The following is a 9,143-nucleotide window of genomic DNA, read 5'->3' as shown; positions in this document are numbered from 1 at the left end:
GGCACAATCTTGGCTCACTGCAACCTCCACCTCCCGGGTTCTAGCAATCCTCCTGCCTCAGCCTCCTGAGTAGCTGGGACGATAGGTACGCCATCATGCCCGGCTAACTTTTGTATTTTTAATAGAGACGGGGTTTCACCATGTTGGCCAGGCTGGTCTCTAACTCCTGACCTCATGATGTAGCTGCCTCAGCCTCCATAAGCACTGGGATTACAGGCGTGAGACTCTGTGTACTCCACCCCCTTAGTTATTAATTGTGCCGCCAATCTCTGATATTTGTGCAAATCGACTTAGTAAATTTCCTTATTGCTGCAGCCAGTTGGAGTCAGGTTTTCTGTTACTTAAAACCCCTCCCAAAAACAAACTGATGCATGCGATAAATAGTCCTTTTTGGGGACTGAAGTCCACGTGGTCCCTGGTCACAACAGACAATTCTTTTGGCTCTAGGTTGAGGCAAAAGAAAAATGTCATGCAATCCAGAAGCTGTCACACCACTTGCTCATGATTCAAAGTAGTTCTGCCTGGACACTGTGGCTTATGCCTCTAATCCCGGCAATTTGGGACGCCAAAGAGGACGGATCACTTGAGGTCAGGATTTTGAGACGAGCCTGGCCAACATGGTGAAACCCCGTCTTTACTAAACATACAAAAATTAGCCACGTGTGTTGGCAGGCGCTTATAATCCCAGCTACCTGGGAGACTGAGGTGGGAGAATCACTTGAACCAAGGAGAAAGAGGTTGCAGTGAGCCAAGATCTTGTCACTGTACTCCAGCCTGAGTGACAGAGACTCTGTCTCAAAAAAAAAAAAAAAAAAAAAAAAAAAGAAGAAGAAAAAGCAGCTCTGACTTGCCCTGAGAACTCCACCTCTCAGAGCCTCAGTTGCCCAAGTCTATAAAATAGGACCAAATGTTTCCATCTCCTGGATGAGGAGAGGATTAAATAACACAGGGACTGAGGGCCAGGAAGCATAGAGGCACCTTTAAAAAAATTAATTCCTGGCCGGGCGCAGTGGCTCAAGCCTGTAATCCCAGCACTTTGGGAGGCCGAGGCGGGTGGATCACGAGGTCAAGAGATCGAGACCATCCTGGTCAACATGGTGAAACCCCGTCTCCACTAAAAATACAAAAAATTAGCTGGGCATGGTGGCACGTGCCTGTAATCCCAGCTACTCAGGAGGCTGAGGCAGGAGAATTGCCTGAACCCAGGAGGCGGAGGTTGCGGTGAGCCGAGATTGCGCCATTGCACTCCAGCCTGGGCAACAAGAGCGAAACTCCGTCTCAAAAAAAAAATAAAAATAAAAATAAATAAATAAAAATAATAATAAACTGGGAAAAGTAGCTTATTTTTGTTTAAAAACTTGAACGTGATGAGAAATAGTTCTCCCTCTCATTCCCCAATCCTCCATTCCTGCTTTTTCTCACTAGAACACTGTAATCAGTTTCTTGTGTATCCTCCCAGATGTCTATCTGACCCATGCCTAAGCCACTTTCAACACATAGAACATGCCATACCTATGAGTCTACATCGTGTGTGTTTGCCAAAGATTATGCCTTGGGGACGGTCGTGTGGAAATACTCAAGATGTCTAGCACATGACTTTTCGGCGGTGCTGGCTAAGTATTCCCTTCTATGCATATGCTGTGCACAAACGTGATTTCCTAATCCCCTACTGATGGGCACTCAGGTTGCTTTGAATTTGCTGCAATGATATTTTTGAAACGTTGAAAATTATTCAATAAAACGCACATTCTGAACAATACAAAAAGAAAACAGAACTGTGATAATTCTTTTGATTTACCACTGAGTGAACACTCAGGCATCCCCAGCCATAAAACAACGTGGTCACACCAGGGCACCCCTCCCGTCTCCTCCCTGTCTCAGTCAGTCCTCCATCTACCTTAAAAAGAAAACTTTTTTCTTTTTTTTTGAGATGGAGTCTCGCTGTGTCACTCAGGCTGGAGTGCAGCGGTGCAATCTCAGCTCACTGCAACCTCTGCCTCCTGGATTCAAGAGATTCTTCTGTCTCAGCCTCCTGAGTGGCTGGGATTACAGGCATGCGCCACTATGCCTGGCTAATTTTTTTTTTTTTTTGTATTTTTAGTAGAAATGGGGTTTCACCATGCTGGCCAGGCTGGTCTCAAACTCCTGGCCTCAGGTGATTCCCCCATCTCGGCCTGCCAAAGTGCTGGGATTATAGGCGTGAGCCACCATGCCCGGCCTCCTTTAAAGATAACTTCTATCCAAAATTTTAGTGTACAAATTTTATTTGGCTTCCTCTGAAACATTTAATTTGAAATATTTCAAAGCTATAGTTATAAGAATAATATATCTTGGCCAGGTGCAGTGGCTCACGCCTGTAATCCCAGCACTTTGGGAGACCGAGGCGGGAGGATCACGAGGTCAGGAGTTCAAGACCAGCCTGACCAACATGGTGAAACCCCGTCTCTACTAAAAATACAAAAATTAGCCGGGCATGGTGGCATGTACCTGTAATCTCAGCTACTCAGGAGGCTGAGGCAGGAGAATCACTTGAACCCGGGAGGCGGAGATTGCAGTGAGCTCAGATCGTGCCACTGCACTCCAGCCTGGGTGACAGAGCAAGACTCGATCTCAAAAAAAAAAAAAAAAAAAAGAATAATACATCTTTATTTATTTATTTTTTTTGGAGATAGAGTTTCCTTCTTGTCACCCAGGCTGGAGTGCAGTGGCGCAATCTCGGCTCACTGCAATCTCCATCTCCCGGATTCAAGAGATTCTTCTGCCTCAGCCTCCTGAGTAGCTGGGATTACAGGCATGCACCACCATGCCCGGCTAATTTTTTTGTTTTTAGTAGAGACAGGGTTTTGTCATGTTGGCCAGGATGGTCTCGAACTCCTGACCTCAGGTGATCTGCCCACCAGGCTTCCCAAAGTGCTGGGATTACAGGCGTGAGCCACCGCCCCCAGCCAATATCTTTCAATTAAATATATCGATGTTAATTTTTGCCCATCCCCACGTTTGATCGGTCTCTGTGTCCATCTGGCCATGCATCACAGTGCATCCAGCGTGATGAGCAGACCTAAAGAGAGACAGGATGTCTGGGAAACCCAGGAGGAGCTCCCACTGTGCGAAAGGGGCAGGATGCTCAGAAGTACCTCCCCCAAATTTAGAACTGTGTCAAAGTGGGCGCAGGTGGGACGTCATGATATTTCACCTATTAATTCTTTTTTTTTTTTTTGAGATGGAGTCTCTGTCAGCCAGGCTGGAGTGCAGTGGTGCAATCTTGGCTCACACAACCTCTGCCTCCCAGGTTCAAGTGATTCTCCTGTCTCAGCCTCCCCAGTAGCTAGGATTACATTAGCCTGTATCTTCTAAGAACAAGGGCATTTTCCCTGTAAAATCATAATATTATCTCCCTCGAGAACTTTACCATTGATATTAGCTAATAAACAGGCCGTATTCAAATTTCCTAACTGTCCCAATAATAAACTTTAGAGCATTTTTTTTTTTTTTCTGAGTCAGGGTCTTGCTTTATTGACCAGGCTAAAATGCAGTGGCACGGTCATAGCTTACTGCAGCCTCGAATTCCCGGGCTTCAGCAATCCTCCTGCCTCGTTCTCCCAGGTAGCTGGGACCACAGGCATAGGCCACCACGCCATGGGTGGGGCTCTTGGCTCCGTGCCTGGCACCGAGGAGGTGCGCTGTGTTTGCTGTGATCAGTATCATCCTCTGTTGCATAAATTCCTCCTGGGGAGCTGCTGGGTCAGAGGGCGTGTTCGCTGTCGCAGACGCAGCCACGCGCGCTCTGCAAGCCTGTTTCCCACGGCCTCGCCAACGCAGCAACCGCCAAGTCAGCCTCTTTGATCTTTGCCTTCTCAGAGGAGAAAAGCGAGATCCCGGGGAGGTTTTTAATTTGCATTGATTTTCTAATGAATGCGGTTCAGCATTCTTCCAAGGAGGCTCTGCGGTTTTCAGAGCCGGCGGCACGATCCTCCCCGGGGGAGGCGTGGTCTTTGCTGGGGCAGAGCCAGGCGAGGTGGTGGAGGTGGGTTTGAGTCTCGGGGAGCGCGCGGGAGCTGGGCACGGCCCCGTGCGTGAGTGGATCTGGCATTTTCCTGGGCAGTCTCGGCGAGAGAGCGTCGTGGAGGGCGAGTTAAGCCTCGGGATTATACTCTGCCAAACAGGGGCTAAAAATCCGTATCCAAGGCCGGGCGCTGTGGCTCACGCCTGTAGTTTCAGCACGTTGGGAGGCCGAGGTGGGTGGATCAAGAGGTCAGGAGTTCAAGACCAGCCTGGCCAAAATGGTGAAACCCCGTCTCTACTGAAAATACAAAAAATTAGCCGGGCGTGGTGGCAGGTGCCTGTAATCCCAGCTACTCGGGAGGCGGAGGCAGGAGAATCACTTGCACCTGGGAGGTGGAGGTTGCAATGAGCCGAGATTGCGCCATTGCACTCCAGCCTGAGCGACCTAACGAGACTACGGTCTAAAAAAAAAGAAACAAAAATCCGTATTTAGTAGAATTGCCAAGACAGCAGAAGACCGTGATTCACACCTTCATCCCTTAAATAATGACAGCTTGCAGGTATTGATCTTGACCTAAGTACCAGACCCTGTCTAGAGCTTTCTAAAAGAGTGAACTCCCAAAGTCAGCATCACAACCCTGAGGGCGGTGCTGCGATTATTCCCGGTGTGCAGAGGAGGAAACTCGAGGCTCAGAGAGGTAAAGACGCTTACCGAAGGTCACACAGCTGGCCGAGCACAGTGGCTCAAGCCTGTAATTCCAGCACTTTGGGAGGCCTAGGCGGACGGATCGCCTGAGGTCAAGAGTTTGAGACCAGCCTGGCTTGAATCGTGAAACCCCGTCACTGCTAAAAATACAAAAAATTAGCTGGGTGTGGTGGTGCGCGCCTGTAATGCCAGCCACTCCAGAGGCTGGAGAGTCGCTTGAACCAGGGAGGCGGAGGTTGCAGTGAGCCGAGATCGCGCCACTGCTCTCCAGCCTGGGCAACAGAGCGAGACTCTGTCTTTAAAAATTAATTATTAATTAATTAATTAATTTAAAAAGAAGATCACACAGCAAGTAAGTGCAGAGTGGGGACTTGACGGATCTGACTGCGTTAACCCATCCAGTTATGTTTACCGAGCGCCTGCCTGGTGAAGGTCACTGTTTTTGGCGTAGCAGAAAGGAGAAGACAAAGATGCCTACCTTTGAAGGACTGGCATTCTAGGGGGTAGCACTGACGTTCCAGGGAAGGAGCTAACATTTAAGGGAGAGGGGCTGGCATTTGGGGGAGGGGCTAACTTCCGGAGGCGGGGCTAAAATTCCAAGGGGGAGAAACTGACATTCCAGGAGGAGAAATTGACATTCAGAGGGGAGAGCCTAACATTCCAGGGGGAGGAGCTAACATTTCAGGAGGGTGGGCTAATATTGTAGTACAATTACACACTCTTAATCACTACCTCTGTTTCTAACATTTTAAGGTAATTACTACTAAATTAATTAATTTAGTAGTAATCACTACCTCTGTCTCAGGCGATAAAGGAGGGGGTAACCTTTATGAGGGAGGGGGTAACATGCCAAGGGGAGGAACTGACATTTCAGAGGGAGAAATGGACATTCTAGGGGGAGTAGCTAACAATCGGGGAGGGGCTAACATCGCAGGAGCGAAATGGACATTTCAGGGGGGAGGAGCTAACGTTGCACAGAAGAAATTGACATTTCAGCCGGGCGGAGCTAACATTGCAGGGGAGAAATTGACACTCAGAGGGAGGGGCTAACATTCAAATGAGGGTGCTAAAATTCAAGGGGAGAAGCTAACATTGCCTGGGAGAAACCGAAATTTCAGGAGTGGGGCTGACACTCTCTCTATCCTTCAAAGCCTACAGCCTCCGCCTCCTTGCCATACCTTGTTCCTACAAGTGTTGGCTGAGCTCATAGTAGGTGCAAATGTCTGCCACCCTGAGGATTCGAACGTGCCTGAAAAGAATGGAGTCTGCCCTCATAGAGCTCGCAGGCTGGGGGCAGACAGTTCTGAACGGAGTGATCCCACAGAAAGGCATTCACCTCCCAGGCAGGAGAGGTAATTACGCGCTCTTAATCACTACCTCTGTTTCAGGCACTATGGGAGGGAAGGCGGCGCCCCCAGCGTGGCCTGGTTTGAGGTGTTCCCAGCCGTAGGAGACAGACAGACTGTCATCAAGTGTCGGAAAATAGCTGTTATGGGAATCCTCACCTCCTGACACCTTCCCAGCCCCGTGCGCCCGAATCCCTCCCGCGCGGCTGCAGAGTTGTAGGTTCTGCTCCTGTTGACGGGCAATCCTGTAATCTCCATTGCTCACGGCAGCACTGCTGGAGCACAGCAGCTCCTGGGGGCCAAGGTCCCAGCCAGGACGTGATGTCAGGGCCGAGACTGGAACGCAGAACTGTGAGAGTCTAGAGCCCAGGTCCTTCCCCATCCACCACCAGATGTGTGGGTTTCCTGGTTTCCGTTCCTTTTCACGTGGAATAAAAGGACAAGGCTGGGGAGTGACAGCCGCACCTGACGTCCCCCCACCACGGAGGGGGATTTTTGTCTGTTTCCTTTGCTGCTGTGTCCCCTGAACCTGGGACATGCCCTGTGCTGAGCGATGCCCCCTTTCACACCTACAGTCTCACACGGACTGATCTGGTTTACTGTCAGTGATTCACTCTTTTGAAAGTTGGGGCTCCTGTGTGACTCCCATTGTGGTCGTGGGTGCTGGGGACCCAGAGGAGTCAGGCCTAGACCCTGATCTCAAAAAGGCCTCAGATGCCAGGTGCAGTGGCTCATGCCTGTAATCACTTAGCACTTTGGGAGGCTGAGGTGGGAGTCAGGAGTTCGAGACTAGACTGGCCAACATGGTGAAACCCCACCTCCAATAAAAATACAAAAATTATTGGCTTGGTCATTCCTTAAACTTGTGGGATAAAAGAGGAAAAAAATACAAAAATTAGCCATCTGCAGTGATGGGATAAAGCACGCTGCTCCAGGATGAGGAAACAGCAAGGGCAAAGGCTGCATGTGTGCCTGAGTGTGTGAGGCTGCAAGGCTTGTTCTAGGGACCGCAGAGGAGAAAGAACGGAAGTGGGAATCAAAGAGGCTGGTGAGGTGGGCGGGGCCCCAACCAGCAGGGCGCAAATGCCAGGCGGAGGGGCTGGGACCTTATCCTGGGATCTACGGGAAGAGAGCCGCTGGGGAAATAAATGAGTCCTTCTGCTTTCAGAGGAGGAAACTGAGGTTTATGTTCAGACCCTGCTCGGCAGTCTCTCTGATCTCCAGCCAGACCCCAGCACCCACTTCCTCTTCTGTCCACTGGGGAGCTGCCCACACAGTCCCCTTACGAGTCTTCAGGGGAAGACCAGGCCACCAGCTCCTGCTCAGAGTCCCTTGAAGACACCTGCTCCCCATTTGCCGGTGAGTTCCGGACACGAGGGAACAGAGACACACACTGAGGCCCAGAGACAGAGCAGGACCTGGATGTGAAACCACCAAGCTGACATCGAGCCTCTGAAGTCTCACGGATGTGAGTTTGAGTCCAGGCTTGGTCTCCGCTTTGTGGTGGGATGTGGAGCAGGTGAATCCCTCTCTCTCAACCTGAGAGGTGCAGCTGTGCACAACAGCCACCTCCTGGGCCTTTGAGGCTAAAGCATGCAGCTTTCCCCGGAGGGCAGCAGGGTTTAGGGGACTGAGGTGGGAGACAGGGGCTAGCTGTTTGATGGATGAGGACTTTGTCCAGGGGCACTGGGGAGCCATGGGCAGGCTATGAGCTGAGGAGAGGCAGGTCAGCTCTGAAGCCATGTGAGGATGGACTGGAGTGAGCGACTGGAGGCAGGGAGGCCAGGGAGGCCAGGGAGGAGGAAGAGGCCCAAGGTGGGCCATTGTAATGGGGATAGAATGGAGGTGACTGGGCAGAGTCAGTTGGGAGAGAAAGAACGGGAAGAGGATGGTGCCAGGGTCTGGGTGGCTGGATCTGGGTGGGGCCGCCCCTGAGGCAAGAGACCTGGCCGGGTTTCAGAGACGGCAGTGGGACGTGCTAACATGGAGGCCTGTGGGTGCTAACACCATCGTCCAGCCACAGAGGACCCTCCGGAGATGCAGTGGACAGCACCCCCCGCAGCCCTCTGCCTGCCCCCCTCCTCCTCTCTGCCCTCGATGGCTGCCCCCACCTCGTACCTCCTGGTCATGGCCAGCCACAGCCTGGTGATCTGGGCTGCAGGGCCCCTCCTGCCTCCCTTGCTGTCTGCTGTCTCGCTCAGCCACCAGGCCATGGCCGATGCCATCTTCAGCACCCTCCTGCTGCTGACCCTCACCTGGATGCGCTCCGGCTGGCTGCTGGGTGCTGCCTTCTGCCACCAGGACCCCAGCCTTGCCTTTCTGACCTTCTATGCCAGTGGCTGCCTGCTGACCCAGGCCACCACATTTCTCGGCTGTGGCCCTCCTGGGCACTGTGTTCTGGGCTGGCACATTCTGGTTCCTTCTGCTGGGCCTGGGTGGGCTGGCCTTCGCAACTTGGAAGACCAGGCGGACCGGGCAGACCCTCCCCCCACTAACAGGACACTAGCCGGAGAGCCACCCAGCTGACGCCAGGACTCTGGGCATTTCCCATGTTGAATCAGCTGGTGTTTGGCTTTGGGGTACCTCTGGGGGTGCTGCTCAGACCCCTGGGGTTCACCCTGGCGGGGGCCTGCAACTCCCTCAACCCTCTGCTCTACATGTGTGGGGACCAGTCCTTCAGGCAGCTGCTGGCCCAGGCTCTCTGGTCCTGCCAAGGAGGAGCGTCTGAAGATGCACAGGTGGCAGTGGGCATGGGGGATGGGCCCTTGCTGACCTGCAAGGGCCTGAAGGAAAATTCCTGGGGAGTTAGGGAGGCTGGGTAGGGAGGGGGCAGCCTCCTATGTCAACCTTCAGATAATGTGAGACGCTGAGCTGAGAGAAGCCAGAGATGATGAGCAGGGCAGGGAGGCAGAGAGAGATGGAGGAACAGAGAGGGGGACAGAGACCCAGAGAGAGGGGGACAGAGACCTAAGGACAGAGAGGGACAGAGACCCAGAGAGAGAGGGGGACAGAGACCCAGAGAGAGGGGGACAGAGACCTAAGGAGAGAGGGGGACAGAGACCCAGAGAGAGAGGGGGACAGAGACCCAG

Source organism: Sapajus apella, unplaced genomic scaffold, assembly GCF_009761245.1.
Source record: "Sapajus apella isolate SASKATOON/1434 unplaced genomic scaffold, GSC_monkey_1.0 scaffold144, whole genome shotgun sequence".
In the NCBI taxonomy this organism is placed as follows: domain Eukaryota; kingdom Metazoa; phylum Chordata; class Mammalia; order Primates; family Cebidae; genus Sapajus; species Sapajus apella.
The sequence above is the reverse complement of the archived record's forward strand: the minus strand, read 5'-3'. Positions refer to the sequence as shown.